Source organism: Bos taurus, chromosome 2 (assembly GCF_002263795.3).
Source record: "Bos taurus isolate L1 Dominette 01449 registration number 42190680 breed Hereford chromosome 2, ARS-UCD2.0, whole genome shotgun sequence".
NCBI classification, from domain to species: Eukaryota; Metazoa; Chordata; class Mammalia; order Artiodactyla; family Bovidae; genus Bos; species Bos taurus.
In genome coordinates, this window is record NC_037329.1 from 36,715,358 (window position 1) to 36,743,278 (window position 27,921).

Consider the following 27,921-nt stretch of genomic DNA (forward strand, 5'->3'; position numbering starts at 1 on the left):
AAACCTTGAGAAGAATCATCTCCTGCTTCAATCTGCTGCTGGATAGGAACTAATCAGAGAGAGAGAGGCGGAAGACGGAGAAGGAGGGCGTCCAGGGCTTTGCCGATCACAAATCTCACCTCCACTCCAACTCTCCTTATACTTTTCTTGCAAAAATAATAATAGAAATAAGGAGGTGGTGGGGTTTCCAAAACAAAAATCGTAACCTTTAACCATCTGGGGAAGGCAAAAATCCCATCCACCGCAACTCTCAGTTCGAAAGTAAAGGTGAGTTTAAAATCCTCGGGTGTGAGGGGTGCGGGTGAAGATGAAAATTCCAAATATTGTAAAGCCGTTTGAAACCGAAAAAGAGAAGAAACTGCGCTCCTGCGAGTGGGTTAGACTCCGGAGTTGCTTATCTGGAGGCGCTTGCCCTGCCCGCCCTGCCCGCCCGGCCGCGGCTGTTTACCCTCGCCGGTCGGTGTGTCTCTTTGTTGTGCTGGCTGGAAGGCTGGGGTGGTGCTCGGGGTCCCGATTGCAGTTTGGGGGAGGAGGACGCGGAGATGCGCGGTCCTGGGTGGGAGGTGGGGAGTGCGGTCTCAGGAGAACGTAAACTTTATTCGTAGCCGCCAGTGCGGGACTTCGGTCTAGCAGGGCCGCGGGGCCGTGCCTCCCCCGGCGTGGGCAGACGCTGCCGCCGCGAGTCAGCCTCCTTTGTGCCGGCCTCCCTGCTCGGCCGCCGGCGCTTCGCGTGTCTTTTTTCCTCCCTGCGGCTTCCAGCGCTCAGGTCGCCGCCAACAGTTTGGTTTCTCAAAAAATCACCTCTGGCACGGTTGCGATCGCCGTTCCTACCCGGGAATAACCGCTGCTCCCCCCATCCCCGCCGGGGTAGTTTCAAGATTACCCCCCCCACCCCCCCCAGTCCGCCTACTGCTGCCCTTTTCTGCCTCCGCCCCCTCTTCCCTGTAGGACTGATAAGCTGCGCCTGCCACCCCCCACCCCCCAATTCGGGTCTCTCTTGCTCTCTCTCCCCGAGTAGCTTGGGGCTTGGGAGTTTACCGAAAGTGAGCTGGGTGGGGTGGGGTGGGAGTAGGGGCAGGTGGAACTGGGAAAAGATCTGGATACCTGGAAAGTCTGTTTCAGTACGTAGAGATTAGAGGAGCATAGCTTTTCCTACAGTAATGTCTGTCTCCTAGCAGTTCTTCCCCGGGTGCTGCCTCCTGTTCTCAACTCTTCTTCGCTCTTTTAATCTTTTTGCTCCCCTTCCCCCGCTCCCTTCCCATTCGCGGCTCCTCTTCTCTTAAAGTAATTCCACGAACCTCAGAAATGGGACTTGGGAAAGGAAGTAAATGTTTGGAGAGTCAGAACTGGCCCTGCTGTTTGGGAGATTTTCCCTTCTTTTCTCTCCTTCTGTATTTATCTTTTGTGTGTTGCTTCCTTATAAAGAGAGAAGCAGCTGCAGTCCTTGGCCGAGTTGCTGAAATTTATCCCTTTGTGTATATTACAATATCCTCCATTTTTTTTCCCTCTGCCCTCTAAACAACAAGCGTTTCGCCATCTTGGGCAATTTTTATTCTCAAGTCTCTCTCTCTTTTTTTAATTTTTATTTTTCAAAGACTGGGAAGAAACCTCAGAAAGTCAAAAAGTGTGTCTGGTTAAGATTCAAAGTTTAGGGAATGTTCAGGGGGCCCGGTGACGTCATGTAAACTTTATGAAGAAATTTTACCAGGAGTAAATTTTTCGCTTAATTTTTTCCCTGTTTTAAGCGACCATGTGAAGGACCATGTAACTTACAGGTTAACGATAAGCTGTTCTGCTTATTTTTGTGTCCTGCTCTCAAAATGAGCCCTCGGCGTCTGCACATTTTATGTTTTGGTAACAGGTGGAAAACTGTGCGAAAAAAAGGTGGAAACAGTGGTCTTTGGTATTTAGCAGGCTTTTGTGTATATGTTTTTTATACTTTAAAGGATTTGAATATTTGCATGTTTCCTTTTTTATTTACTCCAGTCCTGTGGATTTTTCTTTAATCAGCTTGGTTAATATTTATGTATACTTATTTTAGATGACCTAGATCACTTCTTGTAATTAACTGTTCTGTTTTTTTACATATTTCTTTGCATTTTGAAGGTACAGTTTTCAAAAAAAGCTGGAGATACTGGATACTTTAAAAATATAGTAGCAGATATTAAGTAAAATGATTGGTGAAAATATAGTTAGTGTTTAAAAGGCAACATTGATTTAAAAATATATTTTATAATCTCAAGTTATATGCTCTTTTGTCAGCCATTATGAAAAGATAAACAATAAAAACTTGTGTTTTAATTTGCTTGTCTAAAATAGTTTTTCCCCTCACTAAAGTTCGGTTGGTCACATGATCAAACTTAATGATATACTGACTGGTATATAAATAAGAGGCAATGCAAATTGAATGGGAAAGTGGAATTCTATCTCCTGTAGTCATTTTCAGTCAGCATATTTACTTCTCTTCTAACAAGGACATGAAACTGTCTGTATTTAATTTGCATTCTCTTTGTCTTCTGGGTTGGGGAAAAACATTGACTACCATTAACTCAAAAAAAAGCTAATAGAAACAATTCCAAGTACATTGAAAGATTTGTCTAACACATAAAAACTTAGGTTGTATATGGTATGTTTCTATCGCTGTAGCAGTCTTATTTGGTGTTATCTGCTATGCTATTTATTTAGAGATTTGCTTTATGTAAAACGCAATACAGAGAGCTTGACTGAATTGAATGTCTGACATTTATGTGAATCGTAGGTAGGTGAAAAATGTTTAAATAGTTAAAAGCACATAGAACAGATGGTTCTAAATTATACATGCAACAAAGGACTAGAAGATTTGGCAGATTATAAATGGCAAGCACAGAGGATAAGCAGTTTAAGAAAATGGGAGTTAAGTACGTTTGATGTCTCACACCTATTGTAAACACTGTACATATTGTCACTCTGCTGCATAATCAATAACTTCCACACATTGAGGCTCTTGTAAGTTTCAGACAGAAAAAAGCAGATTTTATAGATGTTTGAAATGAATGGTGAATGTAAAAGTATGTAAAGCCTGTGATGATGAGTTTTTCTCTTTCTTTTTTTAAAGAAAATTATATGCTTTAAAATAGGGAATTATTTGTAAGAACTTAATGTTGTATTCATATAATGGTTTGGACAGAAATAGGAGTAGATACATATTTTGAAATACAGGGGGATAGTATATTTGCTGTTATCTGTTATACTAAGGCTGAACTGTAGCAGCATTTACTGTTTCAAACACTCTTGAACAATTATTTTTAGACTCTTCAGTCTTGAAAATGCATTTATTAGAATACTATTAGCATAAGTTACTAAACACATTAAATGAAAGAAGCATATGTTAGTAATACTTTTTGAGTTTTGTATGTAAAATAAGATTTTACTTGGTAACTATAGTTTACTCTCAGTTTTAAAAATGGAACAATTTATATGTAGTTTTGCCTTTCTAGAAGAATCTGAGTAATATTTTGCATTTTCAAAAGATTTAAAATAACTTATTCAACTTGGCAGAAATTTGTTTTTATTTTTGTAAGCCATTTATTTAAAATGCATATGAGACTGTAATGGAAACCTTGGAATTTTAATTCTGTTGCCCTTTTTCCCATTTCTTTGTTTGCATGTTTATTATAGAACTACAGTGTAAAGGAGCAGATGTTTTGCCAAACATCCTGATGTGTTGCTTTTTCTTATGGGAGTGCATAACTGTTCCTTCTGATGCATCAACTTGACAGCTGGTTGATTTCATGGAACTGCTAAGAAGCCATTAGTGGTGTCATTGAATTGAAACAGAACAGTCACTCCCAGCTTGAACTGCAATTGTTAATGTCTTTGTTGCTACTTTTGTGTTACTATACAAGATGTAGGATATTACAGTTGCACAAAAGTTTAGTTTTTTGTCTTATCCCTTGAATTAGTCAAAGGATGTTATAAAACTTGATTACTTTTAAGTGTAAAGATTTATCAAAGAAGGATTTTGAGCTGTAGTTTGTGAGTTTTTGAACTAGTCCTCCTTAGACCTATCAAAGGAAGATAGGATTTAGCACAAAGTGATGTGGTGATTTTGATCCCTGTAGGAAATAATTTTATCAAGGTTTAATGATTTTGAATTAACCTGATATTCTGAGGGATTAATTACCTTGTGAGGTTAAGAAATTTTTTATTCCATTTAATTAAATATTTTATATCATGAGTCTTTAAAAATATTGTGCTTTTAAATTGTTGACTTGTTTGATTAAACATTTCTTTAAACTTTTGTTATAGAAGATAATCAGAAGAGAGAATAGTTATTGACAAAAAGGGCAATGTAGGGTTTAATTTCCTTTATGAGGAGGTAAAATAACATTCAGTAATGGACTAGCAATAATTTAAGATTTTAAAATTTGAAATTATATTTTTATTAGTTAACTCTTATTGGTAGTTGCAACTGTCATACCGTGGTACTAAAATGGTGTCAGATCATCCCATTGGTGCCAAGGCGTTTTCAGCTTTTTCTAATGACTTGCTTTTTTTTTTTCTCTTCAGAGGGAGAGGAGATAGGAGAGGGGGAGAATAAGAGTGATAATCTCAACAGAAGAAAACACATTTTAAAAAAATTGTGTAAAAAGCTTAAGGATGATGAGTTTAAGGATAAAATGTAACTTATCACTATGTTAAAAGATATTTTTTAGTTCCAATATTTATTGATTTTTAATTTTAAAATCTTTAGACTAACAGTTTTTCAGAGCATGACATTTGTAACATACTTAAAATAGTTTACCTTTAAAAGAAATTCTTAAAATGTGAAATTGATGATTAGAATAGATAATTTGCTGAGTTAAATCCCATTAAAAGGACTTCTTAGACAATATAAACAAATTTAAACACTTAAAATACACCGCTGAGTGATTCCTGAATTATGATTTCCTGAAATCATGAGTTTATGAAAATGCTTTTCTTTTAAATAGATCATACATTACTGAGACTAAAGGTAAATTTTATACTCAGGTAATAATAGTTACTTTTATATAACCATTTGATATAATCATCATGCAGTTTCTTAAAATTATTCTATTACCTTAGCCTATGATTCAAATTTTAAGAAATATATTTACTCATAAAATATTTGTATCATGTCAGATATTCACATACTCTAAATGGTAAATTGAGCTGTATATTAAATTAAACTTTTTTAAGGAATATCAGTGCTTAGCTCATTTTTAGAAATGATATAATTTTAATTGTAGTGCAAATAAGCATCTCAAATTTAAGTAGGAATTTTTCCACATTGGGTTTCTTAAAGGAAAGCAGTTCTAAACAGAAGAGTCAAAAAGTTTTTTGTAAGTTTATTTGTTGACTCTGTTAACTTTGAATAATGAGCAATAAATATATTTGATTAATTTACAATTACATATGGAGCTTAAACGAAAGTGAATTAACATGACTTTTAAATCTGTTTTAAATGTGATATGATTTGTGGCATTATAATATAGTCTGAGATGTAAAATATTTAAGAGATCTGATATTTTTAAGTTAAACACTGCACTTTTTTAAATGAATGGCTCTTAAGAACATAAGATGAAACTACTGGTTTTATCTTACATATTTAAAAATTTACTCTGTAAATTGTTTTTAATTTTTTTAAATAAAATTAATGCTTTAAAAAGTTATATTTATAACTTACGACATTTGGCTTGTAGTTTGGTTTTTTAATGCCTTTCAAATGAAAATTAAATGTTAGAGATAATAGTAATGGAGCTAATACATAGATCAGAACCTTTACTGACTTTATGTGTATACATGTGTACATGCTTATGTATGTAAGAAAAAAGAAGCATTTTGTTTATAGATGATTATTGTACTTTAGTGATGTGTAGACATAATTGTGTGTTTTTCCTCTGTTTTCTCCTCTTAGCACTTTCCCACAAGCATGCACTCATTAATCAAAGACGGTGCACTCCTGCTGAGGGCAGAGAGGTTCATCAAATTGGCAGTCAGTTTGGTGTAAGGAACGGTGTCCTGAAGCTCTTAACTCTCTGGGACATAAATAAATCTAAGGTCTTTGTATGCAAACCCTGGAGGTTAATACTGTATAATTCAATGTCCTGTCTTTGTTTTTATGATTGATGTTTTTAAATGTTTCAAGCTTGATGCAAGTCTTCTTGTAGGTCAGGTCTGACAATCTGATTGGCTGAAGTCAGAAAGCATTAGGTTGTCAGAAGGACTTTGAGTATGCTGCAGAGATTTTGATTTTTTTTCCTACTAGATCATTGTCATATTGCCTGAGCTGTTATAGGAATGTACCAATGATTGACATCCCCTGCTGTGATAATGGACCCAGTGCATGAAATGCCAATAGTTTGGTCCTATTTGTTCAGAAGCTTACTGCTATTTGTATCCTTAACAGAGCTAACATGTAAAACAAGCAAAACTACTGGGATTTCTCTGTAGAAATAGTGCTGGGATTTGGCTTTAACATGAATTGGTTGCATATTCATAATTTAAGAACAGCTGGTTACAGCAAGCACATAGTCATTTGCAAGCTATTATAAACCATTCCACTCACACATGGAGCCTGTGCTTAGTGGATATTTTTTTTTTTTTTTATTGATCTACCTGCATTTAAAATCTGGTCACTGCTGCTACAGCAGCTCTTCATTTTAGCTGTGTTTGCAACATAGAACAGCTTCAATTTTAAATATTTCATTTAAGCTAAATGCTGAATAAAGTAAAGAAGCTTTGAAGGAACTAAATGTAAAAGGTCAATAATGTATATTACCCATCATATGTCTCATTTTGGCCCCAAACAAAGATTATACAGACATTGTATGTTTTGGAAAGTATGTTTTATGATTTTGTCCATAGATGAATAATCAAATTATCTTTGATATGAAAATATCATGAATTATATTTTACTAGTTAGGTATAGTTTTAAGAAACAATGCAAACAATAAATTGTGATTAATTAACCTGTAAAACAGTTTCATCTTATATGTAGAAAAATGATAGTACTTTTAGTTTTGAGTGATATGAGGCAAGATAGAAAAGAAAATCAGCAAGACATTATAATTGGATTAGAATAATGCTAACTCTAAAAAAATTTAGGAGTCTCTTCTGCCTTTAGGTCACTTCTGGAATATAAAGCACAGCTGTGCTATTACAGTATTGAAATGACATGCGTAAGCTAGTCCAGCTTTAATAGTTTCCTACATGTGCTGCCTAGTAGTGACTGAAAAGAGAGAAGAAAACCACTGTATCTCAAGCTTTCAAAGAGAACTGTAAGAGGAGAAAATGTTAAATGTGATTTCAGATATTCTGGTAGGAATCACAGGGTGCTTTGCCTTGATTTGTGTATGTTAAAATAAGTGATACCTGAGTGATTTACAGTGGTGGTGATTATATTGAGCTTCCCATACAACACAGTGTTAGATTCACATGTGCTTGCATGTGTTTGTCCCCACACTAGATGATAAAGTAGCTTTCAGCACTTCAAGGTTGAGTACCAATCCTAAGAGTGCATTTTACTCTTTCTTGCCTTCACAAATGGCTGGATATGTTGGTAATATAACAGAATATATGGCCAAATTTAATCTAGCTGATAGTAGGCTGCACTTTTTTCTAAATAATAAATTGAAAGGTTATTAAAGGACGATGTGTTAAGTTTCAGTTTTACATTTTGTAGGATAATGACTTTATATAGTTAATTTGCCATTATTTGAGTTTACATTGATCACTTTGTGAATTATTCTATGCCTTTTTTTTCTCTCTGCCTTTCGACTATTGACCTTTCAGTTATTTCCCTGCTCTTTCACAGTTTAACAAAGAGTAAGCTGAGTTAGTGTAAAAGGAAGTAAATTTCAAATGAGTTTAGTTTCCCTTCCTTCTTCACTTCTTGGTAGATCAGATAGAGCGAAGTCCTCGGATTTTCACCAAAATGAAGGTTTAGGATTTTGTCTCCCTTTTCTGATTCTCATTATATAACAGGTAATTATATTTAGATAAAAAGAAAGGCGAGGTAATGGATTCATTTTTAAAAATATTAGAAGCTCAACAAAACAGTAGAAAATTTAGACATTACTTGAAAGCTGAATTGACTCAGTACCTGCAACTACAGGAGAATCAGGTATTTGATGCACTTTTATTCCTCTTCTACTAATAATTTGGGAAAAGGACGGCAGCTGCCTTCATTCATCAACTCTGTACTGTATGCTGCCTTCAAGCATACTTTTGGTGAGCCATAGAATAAAGTTTGTGAAAGCTCATAGTAGGATAGAGATAACTTTTGTCTAGAATCATTAGAAAAGGTTATTTGGTTTAGACAGCTTTGAATTAGACCAAGAAGATGAATAAACTGAATATTCAGGGATCTGGAAGAAGTATCCAACTAAAACAGGACAGCATGAGCCCCCTATGGGACAAATTAATTCAAACTAGGTCTGTTGGGCATGTGGAGTAGTTGTGCAACATTATTGGGGTCACCTTTGAAGGAAAAGAGAATGTTACGGGGTCCTGCTTTTCCATTGCTTTCAAAATTGACTGCTTGGCTTTCTCTGGAGAAGGTGGGTTAATCAGTTTCAAATCATCCATTTCAGTGATAGGGTTGTTGTTTGTGGAAGCAAGGTTAAAACTGACAGAACTGCCCTTTCTGATCAGAGTTACTCAAATATTGTGTTTAATGTAAGATTAACCAGAACCGCTTTCTTCTCCCTCATTCTTTTCTTATGCTCTTATAAGTGTTTTTTCTTGAAACCTAGTGCATTGAACATTGCTAAGAACTGCTGCTTCCCTTTTTTAGATTTGGTGGTGAGGAACTAGCTTTCCAAGGGAGTTTGATGCCTCTGACTCAGAAAACACTTTTACTTCTTTTAGTCCCTTTGGATAAATGAAGACAGCCAGACAGACTGGCTGCACTGTCAATAATAGGAATATCCATAAGGGCAAAAAGTAAAAACATAAGCCCTTACTTTAAATTACATCAGTACTGAATTTCACTTATAATAGAAAATTCCACAAAGAGTAGAGAATATGAAAAAGAAAAATTTAAAAATTCATACTCAAATGTAAAAGAAAGTCTTCATTTAAAGTCTTCATTTTCCATGATTAGACTTTTCCTAACTTCATTGTTGTTGTCCTAAGATAATTACATTCATTTCATTTCCCTTATTTGCAGTACTGTGATCAACATTTTCTTGAAGGGACGTGTTAGAACAAAACTTAAAAATTTCTATGTACTCATTTCTTACCTTGATGGTGAGTTTTGAGTAAATTAAACGTGGAAATAAAAGGCTATCTAGTATCTGAGTTTGTTACCTTTTCTGGTTTCCATGATGACGTGATTGTTGAAACATAACTTCTGGACTTCCTTGGGAAAAGGGTTATTATTAACAAAAAACCATTATAGTGATGTAGGAAGGAGCAAAGCCTATCTTGAGCATCTGAAAAAATAAGGAAGCAGCCTGTAAGTCATAGGATAATATATTTCTCCTTTTATGGGTTGTTAGTGTCACATACTGCAAGACAAAGTAACAGAGACTGTGGATCAAATCTGTTTTAAAAGAATACTGTAGGGGATTTCCCTGGTAGTCTAATGATTAAGACTCCCTGCTTCTGCTGCTAGGGTTGCAGGTTTGATTCCTGGTCAGGGAACTAAGATCTTTCATGCAGCACTGTTCGGCCAAAAATAAATGGAGTATTACAGAGCTAAAGGAAATGTTGGGGATAGGCAATAACAACAACAAAAAGAGCAGAGTTGTAAAGAAGGCTTTTAAATGGGGATGCAGAGGAGTGTAGCATTATTATGTAATTGAGTCCTCTTGGAAAGTATCAAGAATTTCTTCATTCTGGGCTGAATATCTTAACATTAAATTCTTGTATGTTGTTACTGATATTTTTTAGTAGCTTGTTGAGAAAATAACTTATCTATGATCATACCTTGGGGATTTGAAGTAGGAAGTTGAAGGGTTAGGGAAGGGCTGTGTAAACAGTAAGATATTTGGTCCAGGAAGAGAACCTGTAATAACTTTGGCCAGTTAGGTAAAACCTCTTTCCACTTCCTTCTCCAGAAAGAAATGTACTTGCCAAAATTCATAAAAGAGAAGAACTGGTTTAAAGAGTATGTAAATGCTTTTGTATGAAGTGTGAAATGAGACGGTAGGAATAAGGCATGCTGTGGGGAAGAAAGTAAGGATTAGGAATGTGACCAGAATTTCCCTGTTTTATTTTGAATAAAGTGTTCCATGACATAGTATTGAATTTCACCTTTTCATTTCACCTTTTTCATTTTAGTATGAAATATGTTTTGTGAAATAGGTCATTTTTGGCAATTTATTGCAAATGTTTTATTCTTAGTAGGGAGCATTTGATATGTTGCAGCTGAAGTTCAGAGATACAACTAAATTAAGCATGTGTGCCTGAGTAAAAATGAATATTTGTTTCTATATTTGTAATCTTAGCACTTAACAAGTGAGCTGTGTGTGTGTGTGTGTGTGTGTGTATATATATATATATATATATATATATATATATATTTAGCTATAGCTACCTGTAGAAACAATCACTTATCAATTTCTCATGTTTAGTACTCTTGTCATGTGCTGATAGTTCTGTATTAGGAAGCAGTGATTAGTTAAATAAATTGGTCATTAAATTGAGAATAAGAATTGGGTCAGCTTCTATTTTTTAATAACTAGAAATAATTCAAGGTGACCAGAAATAAAATGCATGGTCCATAATATGCTCAAGGAAAGAATGTACTTAGAAAGGATGTACTTAAAGTCTTTTGTGACTGTTATATCAGAAATTATTTTTATCAGGGAAACAATTGGGGGTAGGAAAGGAAAACCAGTTTCAATAGCCATCGTTAACTCAGTGAACTTATGCTCCAAGTGGGATACATGTCAGGTGCTCTCTGTTCCTGACTAACTTTACAGTGTGGCATCTTAACACTCAATGTGACTCTTAATATAAGTATTTTTTTGTGTATCTTAGCTTCTCAATGTGGGCTAGCTATGGTATCTGGTGCTCAACTACACAGATGACATCAACTTTAATGTTGATGGTAAAACTGGCTGTGTTGGACTTAGGAGGGACAGTAATTTGTCTCCAGTGTTGTCCATGTCCATTTTATATATATATATATGTGTGTGTGTGTGTGTGTGTGTGTGTATACACACACATATATATATTTAAAAGTGATATTGGAGTATAGTTGATTTATGATGGTGTTTTTATTTTAATATATTGTACTGAATAGAAGCTACCATACTCCCCAATCCACCAATAAGATGAGTTTCTACTGTATAGGAAGGTTGCATGGTTTGAGATAGTTTATATGCTTAAGTATTCCTGTCACCAAGATGTTAAAAAAAATTGCTTTGGAATTGTTGGGGGAGTGTGTAATTTCCTCTGTTCTGTCTTCACCACAGCAAAGATTTGAAATGGCGGATCAGTGTTACAGCTCGTTTATAGCTCAAAGTTTTATTTGGCAAACAAAGGATAGTATACCCTCAAGACATGAAGGTGGGCTGACCCCAAAGGAGAGGCTGTCTTGGCTTCCTCCTTTTATACATTTGTCTCCTCCCCACCTTGAGCCTGCCCTATGCAAATTGGGGTGGCCAAGAAGGGGGTGTGTTTGTTTCACCTGAAGTTCTCACTCCGGTCTGTGGATTTTCTTTTGTTCCATTTTCGTAGGTTTTTCCCTTTCTTTGTCTTTTCTCCACAGCTGTTTTGGACTCCTTTTTCCTGTTCTAACTACCTAACAGAATTAAAACATAAAACAGTTCAAGGAGACAGTGAAATTTCAGTTGGACTTTGAAGGAAGTAGTAGCTATTTTAGCTTAGAACAGCAGCCTGACCAGATAAAGAGGATAGAGGGAAACACCTACCCAACTAAAATTTGTTTGAAAATAATGGGAGATTAAGTAAGAAAAAAAGATTGCTAATAGCTAATAGGGCTAGCTAATAGATTTTCAAGCAGAGGCATGACATTAAAAAGTTGTTTTAGAAAGATTTGGAAGAAGTCTGTTAAATTCATGGAAAGAAGAGGCTATTAGAAAGAATGGTAATTTATTACAGAAATTCCAGTGTTAGGTGGTAATGACTAGACCAATAGCAATGTGAATGGGCAGAAGGATTGATATGGAGCTTCCCCAGTGGCTCAGACAGTAAAGAATCTGCCTGCAATGCAGGAGACCAGGGTTCAATCCCTGGGTCAGGAAGATCCCTGGAGAAGGGAATGGCAACACACTCCACTATTCTTGCCTGGAGAATTCCATGGACAGAGGAGCCTGGCAGGCTACAGTCCATGGGGTTGCAAAGTCACACAACTGAGTGACTAACACTTTCATATAATTTAAAGAAATGTGTTGAGCTAGTTGGGGGAGGTAGGAGATGGTATTACCTTACATTTGAATTTATTTTGTATGACCATAATAATTTGATGTAGTTGAACACTTACTTCCTCCTTTTCATATGATGATGTGAAAACTAGAGAAATTGGCTGTGGCTTAACACTTGGAATGGTTAGATATTCTTTCTAATACACCATACAATCTCATGATGAGTTTAGCTTGAGATAAACTCTCATCTGTTTTTTAAAACCCCTCTACTTCCCTCCTAATATATCACATTATATATAGATGCACAAAAGAGTGGGACAAGACTTAGCGACTAAACAACAACTTATCCCCTGATATATCACGTTATATATAAATGAACAATCAAGTTCACTTAGCCTAATATTTTCCATTTGCATTTATTTTTATAGCCTCGTATATGTTTATACCACTGCCAAACATCACTATCTGACAACAACTGGAAGATAGGAGGTAGCATGTTCTAAACATATTAGAGACGTACTGTATTATAGATTTTGTAGACAGTCAGGATCCTGATTGTAGACTTTGATGACTCCATGGTTTTGCATATGATGTTCCCTGTATCCAGTTATTATTTTCTCTCTTTTTGCTTGATAGAATCTGCTTAAATTTTCTTATATCCTTCAGAAGAGTTACTTTTCTGAAATCGTCCCAACCTTCTACCTCCCCACAAGATTATCTGATTCTTCTCTTGTGCCCCAGTTGAGTGCAAATGGTGGAATAGATGGCTGTGCAAATAGATTCCTCCCTTCCTGCCTTTTCAAATAATGGTTCAGTGAGCATTTTTTATTCATAATGCTTTTATTTGTTGTTGTTTGACATTATTTCATAGCCTGAGTTCCCAGAAATGCAATTGTTGGATCAAGCTCTAGGAATATTTAAAGCCTCTTAATATATGTAGTTTAAATTTGGCTTTTGCAAAGATTGTATGAATTTATATTTCAGTAACAATATATAACTTTTCATATTTACCACACTTTGATTGGATTTGGTATATTAATTATTTTAACTTTTGTAAAAAACTGTACTTTATTTTATATTTTACTTTTTTGGCCAAGCCGCATGGTTTGCAAGATCTCAGTTTCCCAACCAGGGATTGAACCTGAGCCCTTGGCAGTGAAAGCAGAATCCTAACCAGTGGACTACCAGGGAATTCCCAAAATTGTACTTTCTTTAATCAGCATTTCTGTGACTAATAAGAGTGACCATTTTTCAGTGTCTTAACCTGTTGTGTTTCTCTTTTGTAATTTGTCCTTGACATTTACCTGTTATTGCACTGATTTCTCAGTGTGTTTATTATAAAGTATTTATAAATTCTTCAAAGTATTACTGATACTATGTTTTTATTATATTTACTAGGCTTAATTTGGCTTTATAATATTGTTTTAATTTATAGAAATGTGAAATATTAAATTGTCAATTTCTTAGATTTTTGAAAACATTTTATTTCCATTTTAAGCTGAAATTGTTCTTCTTGACATAGTTTTTATAGTCAGTTCTCTTATTTTTATCTTATTTATTTATTTTAAAAAGTAGATTTTGGAGGACTAATATTTTATCCAAAGAGTCGGACACGACTGAGTGACTGAACTGACTGAACTGAATATTTAATCAGTGAAAGTATAACTCTTCAAATTGAAGAGAAGCAGAGTTTTTAAAATTGAAGTATAGTTGATTTATAGTATTTTGTTTCAGATATACAATAGTGATTCAGTACATATATATATGTTTGTATTATTTTTTATTATAGGTTATTATAAGATGTTGAATATAGTTCCCTGTGATATATAATAAGTCTTTGGTGCTTACCTACTTTTTGTATAGTAGTTTGTGTCTATTAGTTGTATACTTCTCATTTATCCCTCTTCCCCTCCCATTTGGTAACTATGGTTTGTTTTCTAAGTCTGTGAACCTGTTTCAGTTTTACATATAGATTCATTTGTAGTATTTTTCATATTCCACATATAAGTGATATTATGTAATATTTGTCTTTGTCTAACTTGACTTAATATGATATTCTCTGAGTCCATCCATACTGCTGCAAATGGCAATATTTATTCTTTTGTATGGCCAAGTAATATTCCATTGTATATTTGTACCACATCTGAAACCAGTCATCTGTTAATGAGTACTTGGGTTGCTTCCATGTCTTGACTGTTGCAAATAGTGATGTTGTGAACATTGGGGTGCATGTATCTTTTTGAATTAAGAGTTTTCATTAGAGAATATACCTGGAATGTATTTACCCCAGGAATGGGGTTGCTGGATCATATGGTAACTCTATTTTTAGTTTTTTTCAAGAAGCCTCCAGACTGTTTTCCACAGTGACTGTACCAATTTTCATTCCCACCAACAGTTTAGGAATGCTCTCTTTTCTCTATGCCATCTCCAACTTTTATTATATGTGGAGTTTTTGATAATGGCCATTCTGACCAGTATGGGCTTCCTTGGTGGCTCAGACAGTAAAGAGTCTGCCTGCAATGGACGACCCCGGTTTGTCCCTGTGTCGGGAAAATCCCCTGGAGAAGGAAATGGCAACCCTCTCCAGTATTCTTGCCTGGAAAATCTGTCAGTGGGGTAGCAAAGAGTCAGATACGACTGAATGACTAACACATACAGACACACACACACACACACACACACACACACTCACACATTCTGACCAGTATGAAATGATAGGTCATTGTAGTTTTTTGATTCTAATTTCTTTAATAGTGACATTGAACATCTTTTCATATGCCTCTTGGCCGTTTGTATGTCTTCTGGAGAAATGTCTATTTAGGTCTTCTGCCCATATTTTGATTAGGTTATTTGTTTTTGATGTTGAGTTATATGAGCTGTTTGTGTATTTTGGAAATTAAGCCCTTGTCGGTTGCATGGTTTGTGAATATTTTCTCCTAGTATATAGGTTGTCTTTCTAGTTTGTTTAGAATTTCCTTTGTTGAGCAAAAGCTTTTAAGTTTGGTTAGGTTCCCTTTGTTTATTTTTGCTTTTATTTTTATTGCTTAAGAATAAATCGCTACAATTTATACCAGAGGATATTTTGCCTATATTCTGTGAATTTTATGGTGTCCTATCTTATATTTACATCTTTAAAACATTTTGAGTTGATTTTTGTGTATGGTGTGAGGGTATGTTCTAATTTCAGTGATTTACACATATTATAGTGGTCTAACTTTCCCAATACCACTTGCTGAAGAAACTTTTTTCTTCCATTGTATGTTCTTGCTTCCTTTCTCTTAGATTAATTGACTGTAAGTGTGTGGGTTTATTTCTGGTTTCCCTATTCTGTTCATTGATGCATATGTCTGTTTTTGTGCTAATATCACTGTTTTGATTACTGTAGCTTTGTAGTATTGTCTGAAGTTTAGAATGTTTAGAAGTTTAGAAGTTTCAAGTTTCTTCTTTTTCCTTAGGTTTAAAACATTTTTTTGATTCAAGTGTAGTTTATTTACAATATTAGTTTCAGATGTACAACATACTGATTCAATATTTGTATAAATGATATTCCATCTAAAGTTATTATAAAATAAAGGCCATATTTTCTGTGCTGTACAGTATATCCTTGATTTTATTTATTTTGTACATAACAGTTGATACCTCTTAATCCATATCCCTGTCTTGCCTCCTTTCCACCCGCCCCCTGCCACTGGTAACTACTAGTTTGTTCTGTATTTTATTTTTGGCATATAATTATTCCCCATTCTTTTTTCCTAGTAAAACTGTCTTTTAATGCCCGTATTTAAAAGCCTCTTGATGAAAGTGAAAGAGAAGAGTGAAAAAGTTGGCTTAAAGCTCAACATTCAGAACACTAAGATCATGGCATCTGGTCCTATCACTTCATGGGAAATAGATGGGGAAAGAGTGGAAACAGTGTCAGACTTTATCTTTTTGGGTTCCAAAATCACTTCAGATGGTGACTGCAGCCATGAAGTTAAAAGAGGCTTACTCCTTGGAAGGAAAGTTATGACCCACCTAGGTAGCATATTCAAAAGCAGAGACATTACTTTGCCAACAAAGGTCCGTCTAGTCAAGGCTATGGTTTTTCCATTGGTCATGTATGGATGCGAGAGTTGGACTGTGAAGAAAGCTGAACACTGAAGAATTGATGCTTTTGAACTGTGGTGTTGGAGAAGACTCTTGAGAGTCCCTTGGACTGCAAGGAGATTCAACCAGTCCATTCTAAAGGAGATCAGTCCTGGGTGTTCTTTGGAAGGAATGATGCTAAAGCTGAAACTCCAATACTTTGGCCACCTCATGTGAAGAGTTGACTCATTGGAAAAGACTCTGATGCTGGGAGGGATTGGGGGCAGGAGGAGAAGGGGACGACAGAGAATGAGATGGCTGGATGGCATCACCGACTCGATGGATGTGAGTTTGAGTGAACTCCGGGAGATAGTGATGGACAGGGAGGCCTGGCGTGCTGTGATTCATGGGGTCACAGAGTTGGACACGACTGAGCGACTGAACTGAACTGAACTGAAGGCCCAGCTTCCCATCAGTACTTACTATCTATCCTACGTTTCCTCAAAATACCTGTTATAAGGAATACTAAACTAAATAAAGGTCAGCTTTTTAATGCATTGTCAGTTTTTTTCCCCATTGTTCTGTTTCTGCCTCTTGTGGAAGTGCGCTTTCTAAAAAATACTAGTTAGTACTAAACATACAAAAATAAATTTTCATTGATCAGTTAAGGTTGTCATCCTGGTAAATGATTCTATTACTTATTAGATGCCTAAATTAAGATTACTTGAGAATATAACTTGACATTTATTGATTTGGCTGTGTCAGCCCATAGTTGTGGCATACATGATCTTTGTTGCGTCGTGTGGGGTCTTTGTTGCGGCACCCAGACTCTATAGTGGTCTGTCATGAGTGGGCTCCAGAGTGCATGGGTTCAGTATTTGTAGCACGTGGGCTTAGTTGGTCCGAGGCATGTGGGATCTTAGTTCTCCAACCAGGGATAAACCCTTGCCACATGAATTGCAAGGCAGATTCTTAATCACTGAACCATTTGGGAAGTCCCTAACTTGACCTTTAAAAAATAAATTTTCACATTATATTTGCACTGTTTGCTTGTTTATGGTAAAAGTCAGTTGTAAATGCTACCTTGCAATTTGACTGTTATTCCTTCTTGCAGTTTATATTTATTTCCCTTTGATTTTCCTTTTTTCTTTATATTAATTTTGTTGTTTATTTTCTAACTTTTTAAGAAATTGAAGTATAATGGACATATTACACCATATTAATTTCAGAAGTACAATATGACTTTTCTTAAAATTAAAAATATATTTTTTACTAAAAAAATATTCTCAAAGTTTTGAAACGAACATCCCTAAATTTTTATGCATATTCTAATTTATTTCCTTAGGATACATTTCTGAAGGTTGAATTGCTTTGGTGAAGCATATGAATATTTTACACATGTAAAGTGGTATTCTGGTAAATATTAACAACTGGTGTGTGTGTCCGATAGAGGGAGCTCTGATAGATGGTATGTGCTATTTTCTTTGATAGAAATGCTCCAAACATGGTCTCTTTCAATCCAGCAGCTTAATACCACTGAACATATTTGAGATGTGTAGTCATATAACCATTATATAGTATTTGCATGAAAGTAATACAATGAATTTAAGCAACCTCAACAGTGTAGGCCATAATAAAATGTAGTCAACTAATGGGAGTAATTGATTAGGGAGTGATAAATTTTAAGTGTTTATTGCCTTAATTTTAATATTATTTACTGTATGGTAAGTTTATATAATTTAATTTTTAATAAGGACTGTGTTTAATACCTGGGTTGCAAAATTCCTGAATTTTAACAAATGTCTCTTGTGAGCTACTGTGAGTAAGCTCTAGTGAACCACTGCTAGGTTATCTTTCTTTTTTAATTGTCCTCTTCCTTTTCTTTTCTCCTTACTTCTTCCTTTAGTTATGTTTGTGTTGTTTTCAATATGGAAAGTAATATCAGTACTTTAAGATGAATGTTTTATTCTTTTTCTTTATGATTTCAAGTTTTATCTTGCTTTACACTTAAATTTTATAATTGATGAGCTCTTAAGTGAAATAACTCAAAATTCTCCAAGCCAGGCTTTAGCAATACATGAACCATGAACTTCCAGATATTCAAGCTGGTTTTAGAAAAGGCAGAGGAACCAGAGATCAAATTGCCACCATTCGCTGGATCATTGAAAAAGCAACAGAGTTCCAGAAAAACTTCTATTTCTGCTTTTTTGACTATGCTAAAGCCTTTGACTGTGGATCACAATAAACTGTGGAAAATTCTGAAAGAAATGGGAATACCAGACCACCTGACCTGCCTCTTGAGAAACCTGTATTCAGGTCAGGAAGCAGCAGTTAGAACTGAACATGGAACAACAGACTGGTTCCAAATAGGAAAAGGAGTACGTCAAGGCTGTATATTGTCACCCTGCTTATTTAACTTATATGCAGAGTACATCATGAGAAACTCTGGGCTGGAGGAAGCACAAGCTGGAATCAAGATTGCCAGGAGAAATATCAGTAATCTCAGATATGCAGACGACACCATCCTCATGGCAGAAAGTGAAGAAGAACTAAAGAGCCTCTTGATGAAAGTGAAAGAGGAGAGTGAAAAAGTTGGCTTAAAGCTCAACATTCAGATAGCTAAATAAGATCATGGCATCTGGTCCCATCACTTCATGGGAAATAGATGGGTAAAAAGTGTCAGACTTTATTTTTTTGAGCTCCAAAATCACTGCAGATGGTGACTGCAGCCACGAAATTAAAAGATGTTTACTCCTTGGAAGGAAAGTTATGATCTACCTAGATACCATATTCAAAAGGAGACACATTACTTTGCCAACAAAGGTCCGTCTAGTCAAGGCTATGGTTTTTCCAGTAATCATATATGGATGTGAGAGTTGGACTGTGAAGAAAGCTGAGCACCAAAGAATTGATGCTTTTGAACTGTGGTGTTGGAGAAGACTCTTGAGAGTCCCTTGGAGTGCAAGGAGATCCAACCAGCCCATCCTAAAGGAGATCAGTCCTGGGTGTTCATTGGAAGGACTGATGTTGGAGCTGAAACTCCAATATTTTGGCCACCTGATGTGAAGAGCTGACCCATTTGAAAAGACCCTGATGTTGGGAAAGATTGAAGGCGGGAGGAGAAGGGGATGACAGAGAATGAGATGGTTGGATGGCATCATCGACTCAATGGACATGAGTTTGGGTAAACTCTGGGAGTTGGTGATGGACAGGGAGGCCTGGCTTGTTGTGATTCATGGGGTCACAAAGAGTCAGACATGACTGAGCTACTGAACTGAACTGAACTAAAGTGAAAGAAGTCAAGTGTGGATTCTCAGATATATTTTTTCCCTGAAAGACGATTCAATTTTCTCCCAAACTCTCTTATTTTTTCTAATAATTTTTAGTTGATTGTATCAGATTTTCTGCATATATAATTGTATTATTCAAATAAAGATTATTCTGCTGCCTCGATTCTAATATTTGTAACTTTATTTTTCTGTGTTAAGAATAAAGTAGGTGAGTACCTACAAAGCAGTATTAACAAGCGAAAACAATACCCAGTTGTGGATGTGACTGGTAATAGAAGCAAGGTCTGATGCTGTAAAGAGCAATATTGTGTAGGAACCTGAAATATTAGGTCCATGAATCAAGGCAAATTTCAAGTGGTCAAACAGGGGATGGCAAGAGTGAATGTCGATTTTCTAGGAATCAGCGAACTAAAATGGACTGGAATGGGTGAATTTAACTCAGATGACCCTTGTATCTACTACTGTGGGCAGGAATCCCTTAGAAGAAATGGAGTAGCCATCATGGTCAACAAGAGTCCGAAATGCAGTACTTGGATGCAATCTCAAAAATGACAGAATGATCTCTGTTCATTTCCAAGGCAAACCATTCAGTATCACAGTAATCCAAGTCTATGCCCCAACCAGTAATGCTGAAGAAGCTGAAGTTGAACGGTACTATGAAGACCTACAAGACCTTTTAGAACTAACACCCAAAAAAGATGTCCTTTTCATTATAGGAGACTGGAATGCAAAAGTATAAAGTCAAGAAACACCTGGAGTAACAGGCAAATTTGGCTTTGGAGTACAGAATGAAGCAGGGCAAAAGCTAATATAATTTTGCCAAGAGAATGCATTGGTCATAGCAAACACCCTCTTCCAACAACACAAGGGAAGACTCTACACATGGACATCACCAGTTGGTCAACACCAAAATCAGATTGATTATATTCCTTGCAGTGAAAGATGGAGAAGCTCTATACAGTCAGCAAAAACAAGACCGGGAGCTGGCTGCGGCTCAGATCATGAACTCCTTATTGCCAAATTCAGAATTAAATTGAAGACAGTAGGGAAAACCACTAGACCATTCAGGTATGACCTAAATCAGATCCCTTATGATTATACAGTCGAAGTGAGAAATAGATTTAGGTACTAGATCTGATAGCTAGAGTGCCTGATGAACTATGGACAGAGGTTCATGACATTGTATAGGAGACAGGGATCAAAACCATCCCCATGGAAGAGAAATGCAAAAAAGCAAAATGGCTGTCTTGGGATGCCTTAGAAATACCCGTGAAAAGAAGTGAAAAGCAAAGGAGAAAAGGAAAGATATAAGCATCTGAATGCAGAGTTCCAAAGAATAGCAAAGAGAGATAAGAAAGCTTTCCTCTACTATCAGTGCAAAGAAATAGAGGAAAGCAACAGAATGGGAAAAACTAGAGATCTTGTCAAGAAAATTAGAGATACCAGGGGAACATTTCATGCAAAGATGGGCACAATAAAGGACAGCAATGGTATGGACCTAACAGAAGCAGAAGATATTAAGAAGAGGTGGCAAGAATACACTGAAGAACTATACAAAAAAGATCTTCACGACCCAGATAATCACGATGGTGTGATCACTGACCTAGAGCCAGACATCCTGGAATGTGAATTCAACTGGGCCTTAGAAAGCATCACTACGAACAAAGCTAGTGGAGGTGATGGAATTCCAGTTGAGGTATTTCAAATCCTGAAAGATGATGCTGTGAAAATGCTGCACTCAATATGCCAGCAAATTTGGGAAACTCAGCAGTGGTCACAGGACTGGAAAAGGTCAGTTTTCATTCCAATCCCAAAGAAAGGCAATGCCAAAGAATGCTCAAACTACCACACAATTGCACTCATCTCACACACTAGTAAAGTAATGCTCAAAGTTCTCCAAGCCAGGCTTCAGTAATATGTGAACCGTGAACTTCCAGATGTTCAAGCTGGTTTTAGAAAAGGCAGAGGAACCAGAGATCAAATTGCCAACATCTGCTGGATCATCAAAAAAGCAAGAGAGTTCCAGAAAAACATCTGCTTTATTGACTATGCCAAAGCCTTTGACTGTGTGGATCACAAGAAACAGTGGAAAATTCTGAAAGAGATGGGAATACCAGACCACCTGACCTGCTTCTTCATAAACCTATATGCAGGTCAGGAAGCAACAGTTAGAAATGGACATGGAACAACAGACTGGTTCCAAATAGGAAAAGGAATACATCAAGGCTGTATATTGTCACCCTGCTTATTTAACTTATATGCAGAGTACATCATGAGAAATGCTGGGCTGGAAGAAGCACAAGCTGGAATCAAGATTGCAGGGAGAAATATCAATAACCTCAGATATGCAGATGACACCACCCTTATGGCAGAAAGTGAAGAGGAACTAAAAAGCCTCTTCATGCAAGTGAAAGAGGAGAGTGAAAATGTTGGCTTAAAGCTCAACATTGAGAAAACAAAGATCATGGCATCTGGTCCCATCACTTCATGGGAAATAGATGGGGAAACAGTGGAAACAGTGTCAGAATTTGTTTTGGGGGCCTCCAAATAACTGCAGATGGTGATTGCAGCCATGAAAGTCAAAGACATTTACTCCTTGGAAGGAAAGTTATGACCCACCTAGATAGCATATTCAAAAGCAGAGACATTACTTTACCAACAAAGTTCCGTCTAGTCAAGGCTATGATTTTTCCAGTAGTCTTGTATGGATGTGGGAGTTGGACTGTGAAGAAAGCTGAGCATTAATGCTTTTGAACTGTCGTGTTGGAGAAGACTCTTGAGAGTCCCTTGGACTGCAAGGTGATCCAGCCAGTCCATTCTAAAGGAGATCAGTCCTGGGTGTTCTTTGGAAGGAATGATGCTAAAGCTGAAACTCCAGTACTTCGGCCACCTCATGCGAAGAGGTGACTCATTGGAAAAGACTCTGATGCTGGGAGGGATTGATGGCAGGAGGAAAAGGGGATGAAAGAGGATGAGTTGGCTGGATGGGATCACCGACTCAATGGACGTAAGTTTGAGTGAACTCCGGGAGATAGTGATGGACAGGGAGGCGTGACGTGCTGTGATTCAGGGCATCGCAAAAATTCGGACACGACTGAGCGACTGAACTGAACTGAGCCTTATTTTTTCCTGACTGTGGGTGTGGTTCGAATAGTATATCATTGTGTATTGGCTTCTTTAATGATGGCATTTCTCTCAGTAGGTTTGGTCCTTTTGGTGACTTTTGGCTGGTTATATATATGTTTGAAAATCACATTAAGCAAGTATTCACTTATTTCTATTTTATTAAGAGTTAAAAATTTTATTAAGCTTAATTTTACTTAATTGCATGAGAAGCTTCATAATTCTTCAGGACCTTCTCCATTTATCTTAGTGTTCCAAGTTTGTCTGGTTGTGTTTTTGTTTTCTGTTTTGTGCTGGGGATGTAAATACTGATGGTTTTGATGTTTGAAGTAAGCAACAAGGTGACCTGAGCAACAGAAAACATAATTCAGATGTATTTTCCCTTAGAGCTTTTTCTCTGACTGTTGAGATATGTGTTGTGGGTGTATCTGTGATCCTGTGTTTGAGGGTCAACTTTTGATTTTAGCAGTTCTGCTTCAGACCAGCCTGCCCGGGGATTAGGCCACGGGAGGGGGAGTGGCAGCAGGAGGAGAATGGCCAATCTACGACTGTGGTTTATGAGTTTTTTGTGGTGAGTCAGTCATTGCTTATTAATGTCTGCCTAGTCAAACTTGTTCCTCACCTGCAAAAAGCTGACTTTTTTCAACCCTAAGGACTGGTTGAGGACAATTAAAACAATTGAGGTCAAAGTGTAGCCCATGATGTCTTTCTGCTATGCAGACATGAGTCCCAAGCTCTGTGATTCCCGATTCTCTTACAGTTCCTAAACTTTAATTCTACAAGTTATAAATTAGAAAATTTAGGAATATTCTCGCTGCTGCTGCTACTAAGTTGCTTCAGTCGTGTCCGACTCTGCAACCCCATAGACAGCAGCCCACCAGGGTTTCTCGTCCCTGGGATTCTCCAGGCAAGAACACTGGAGTGGGTTGCCATTTCCTTCTCCAATGCATGAAAGTGAAAAGTGAAAGTGAAGTTGCTCAGTTGTGTCCAAGTCTTAGTGACCCCATGGTCTGCAGCCCACCAGGCTCCTCCATCCATGGGATTTTCCAGGCAAGAGTACTGGAGTACATTTACTGCTTCCTAAAATCTGCACCTTGCACTCTGGGAACATACATATATAAAATAAAAATCTTGTTATAATATTGATATTTTCCCTGGCTTCTTTAACGAAGGCATTTATCTCACTAGTTTTGATCCTTTTTGGTAGATTTTTGGGAGTGATTATGTGAATGAATGCTATTTACTCATATTTTAAAGCTCTTTTCAGATATACAAAAAATTCTCCTTAGAAAAGGTTATACCATTGTAAATGATTGCTGCTGGACTTTGGAATTTTTTCATTGTATTCTTAGAATAATTTCCTTTACATTTTTTATCCTTAATTATTACAGATAATTGCATGTTTCTAAATATATTGGGGTATGGTATTTGTGTTTGAACTGTTTAGAAGGGCAGAGACATTACTTTGCCAACAAAGGTCCATCTAGTCAAGGTTATGGTTTTTTCCAGTAGTCATGTATCAATGTGAGACTTGGACTGTAAAGAAAGCTGAGTGCAAAACAATAGATGCTTTTAGAATAGAACTGTGGTATTGGAGAAGACTCTTGAGAGTCCCTTGGACTGCAAGGAGATCCAGGAGATCCAACCAGTCCATTTTAAAGGCAATCAGTCCTCAATATTTGTTGGAAGGACTGATGCTGAAGCTGACACTCCAATACATTGGCCACCTGATGCAAAGAGTTGACTCATTGGAAATGTTGCTAATGCTGGGAAAGATTGAGGGCAGGAGGAGAAGGATGAGATGGTTGGATGGCATCACCGACTCAATGGGCATGAGTTTGAATAAACTCCGGGAGTTGGTGATGGACAGGGAGGCCTGGCGTGCTGTAGTCCATGGGATCACAAGGAGTTGCACACGACTGAGCGACTGAACTGAACTGTTTAGAAGTAGTGGTTTTGGTAAGATTTTTGGAGTGATGTGGTAATAGTAATCCCATAACAACTGGTCTCATTATGATGTATGACTGATTATTTTCAAAGGTGCAACAAGAGTGTTAACTACATAGGCCTTGAGTTTGCTCTTGCAAATCTAGAGCCTATACACTATCATACAACTATTAAGGCTACAACATTAACTTGACTATAAATTTTTGTAGGGAATCTCAGGTAGGACATTTAAAAGCTACTGTTAATTGCTTTCTTCAGGCTAGGAATGCAAGCCCAGGAGACTACCACATTTCACCTAGTACCCTTAAATATCCCTTGAATTTCTTAAGATTCCTCATCTGCTGGGAAGTGACCTTCCTTATCACTTACAAAGCTGAGCCCTTATACTCCAGGACAAGTTCAGGTTTTCTGCAAGGGCTCTTAGGCTTTGGATCCTCAGTTAAAGCCAGCCATAGTTAGGGGCTTCCCTCATAGCTCAGTTCGTAAAGAATCTGCCTGCAATGCAGGAGACCCTGGTTTAATTCCTGGGTTGGGAAGATCCACTGGAGAAGGAATAGGCTACCCACTCCAGTATTCTTGGGCTTCCCTTGTGGCTCAACTGGTTAAAAATCTGGTCGCAATGCAGGAGACTTGAGTTCGATCTCTGGGTTGAGAATATCCCCTGGAGAAGGGAAAGGCTATCCACTCCAGTGTTCTGGTCTGGAGAATTCCATGGATTATATAGTCCATGGGGTCCCAAAGAGTTAGACATGACTGAGCGACTTTTACTTTCACTTTTCAAAGGTCTTGAAAATTAACTTCAAGCTGCCATGCTACAAAATAGTTACTGTTGAAAAAATATTTTGCCAGAATAATAATTTGATATATTTGAGCATAAGAATTTTTCAAAATTACAGACATTGTATGGGATTAATTTTAGCTTATTTTGTAAAAGCCATAACTTAAAAAAATGAAATTTATTAATTTACCAAAGATTTGCCTTAATTTTGCAAACTTGGGTTATTAAATGGTCCTTGCTTTGTTTTTCTAAGTATTTTTTAAAATTTGTTTTCTAATGCACATTTAAGATACTAGAAATTCTGTTTCTTTGATTTCTGAGAAATCTGGTTTAAAGACAGTGAAAGGCCTAGAGATAGATGGTGGTGGTACTGTACAATATTATGAATGTACTAAATGCCACTGAAATGTACACTTAAAAATTGTTACAGTGGTAAATGACACGTATATATTTACCACCAAAGAAAAGATAATGAAAGGCACAGATAGCTTGATAAGATGTTCTAGATAGAATAACAACAATCTTGCTTTGCTTTTGCTAAAGTCTTCCACATGTTTTCCTCTTAGGAACATTTTTTATAAGAGAGGTAAGATTTGGATACACAAAACGAAAGATACATTTCAGATTGTCTATAGATAAAGATGCAAAAATGAATGTTCACTGTGGAAAACAGTGGTAGATAGAGTTGAAGTATAGATTTTGGACATACTGTTTATTTTCTGACCTTTGCAGATTAGACATCATATGTTTTATAAATGAACATTAAAAAAATTATTCCATTTGTTACAAGGAGATGAAGGCTTATAATTTTTCTGTTTCCTTTAGCAGTAGTACAAGTCCATTTGGTAGGAGTTTTGACCAAACTGCATTATATTTTTGTGCCTTATTTTGTCATATATTTGTTAAGTATTTGCTAAAAGCAAGAAACTCTTAGAGTTACAATGCGAGAAAGTAGATGAATAAGACACTTTATTATCTAATTAATTCTGTTTAGCAAAAAATTTCTAAGATTTAGCAGCTTAAAACAACAACTTTATTTCTATGGGTCAGGAATCTAGGATCAGTTTAGTTGGTTTTAGCTCAGGTCTTCTTGTGAGGTGTCTGTCCAGTCTCCTGTTGAGATGACAGTCATCTCTAGTCTTAACTGTTCTGTAGGATCTGCTGCCAAGCTTACAGGTTACTTGCAGGGCTCAGTTCCTTGTTGGCTTTGGCAGGAGGCCTCAGTTCTTTGTCACATGATCATTTCCACAGTGCTGCTTCTAATGTGGCAGTTTGTTTCCCCTAGAGTGAGTGATGATGTTTATATCACTTCATATTAGTATTAGCAGAAGGTTTATTTTCATTCTTGAAGATAGCTGCTTTGCTTGACTTAAAAAGTCATTAGAATTACTATTTACAAGAAAAAGTCTTGAAGTTCTATTTAGGATCACAAAATATACTATCATATTTAAAACCCATAAATCTAATGCCATGAATTTTGCACTAGAAAGTGAATCCACACTTGGTTATCTTCAGTTCAGTTCAGTTCAGTTTAGTCACTCAGTCGTGTCTGACTCTTTGCGACCCCATGAATTGCAGCATGCCAGGCCTCCCTGTCCATCTCCTGTCCAACTCCTACTCTTGTAGTTCACTCAGACTCACATCCATCGAGTCCGTGATGCCATCCAGCCATCTCATCCTCTGTCGTCCCCTTCTCCTCCTGCCCCCAATCCCTCCCAGCATCAGAGTCTTTTCCAGTGAGTCAACTCTTCACATGAGGTGGCCAAAGTATTGGAGTTTCAGCTTTAGCATCATTCCTTCCAAGGAAATCCCAGAGCTGATCTCCTTCAGAATGGACTGGTTGGATCTCCTTGCAGTCCAAGGGACTCTCAAGAGTCTTCTCCAACACCACAGTTCAAAAGCATCAATTCTTCAGCGCTCAGCTTTCTTCACAGTCCAACTCTCATATCCATAGATGACCACTGGAAAAACCATAGTTTTATTTATTTAGTTTCTTGGCCACCCATGGTGGGAGTGGAATCAGATTGTTAGAAAAGGTAAAAGTAAAGTATAAATACTTTTCAGTGAAACCAGTCAAGAGAAGAATACTGGAGTGGTAGGATCCTCCCTTTGATTGTATGAACTGGAATTTCCTTCTTCCTTTTTACATTTAAATTTTCTTAAAACTAAATTACTGCATATACCATTTAATAGTTGACTCTCCCCAGTTATCTGTTACCTTAAATTATTTGCTTCTGCTTCCTAATTCTACCTTTGTTACCATAGTAACAGAAGTGGACTAGGGAACTTTGAAGACAACCAGCAACTGAAATTAATGAGCATTCTAACTCATTACCTGTGATTGTCATGTCCCATCACTATTCCTATTTTAACAGAAATA

At 36.7% G+C, this 27,921-nt stretch overlaps 1 protein-coding gene across 22 annotated transcripts in view; it reads left to right on the forward strand.

Annotated features, from left to right (window-relative positions):
* BAZ2B (bromodomain adjacent to zinc finger domain 2B) overlaps positions 1–27,921 on the forward strand; it is a 331,716-nt gene continuing 303,795 nt past the window's right edge. For 20 of the 22 annotated variants that reach the window (XM_010801997.4, XM_005202456.5, XM_010801999.4 and 17 more), the window contains exon 1: positions 1–267. The gene's annotated coding sequence lies outside the window, so the exon portion shown is untranslated. The other 2 variants (XM_059875504.1, NM_001205418.1) reach the window with 2 other exon arrangements.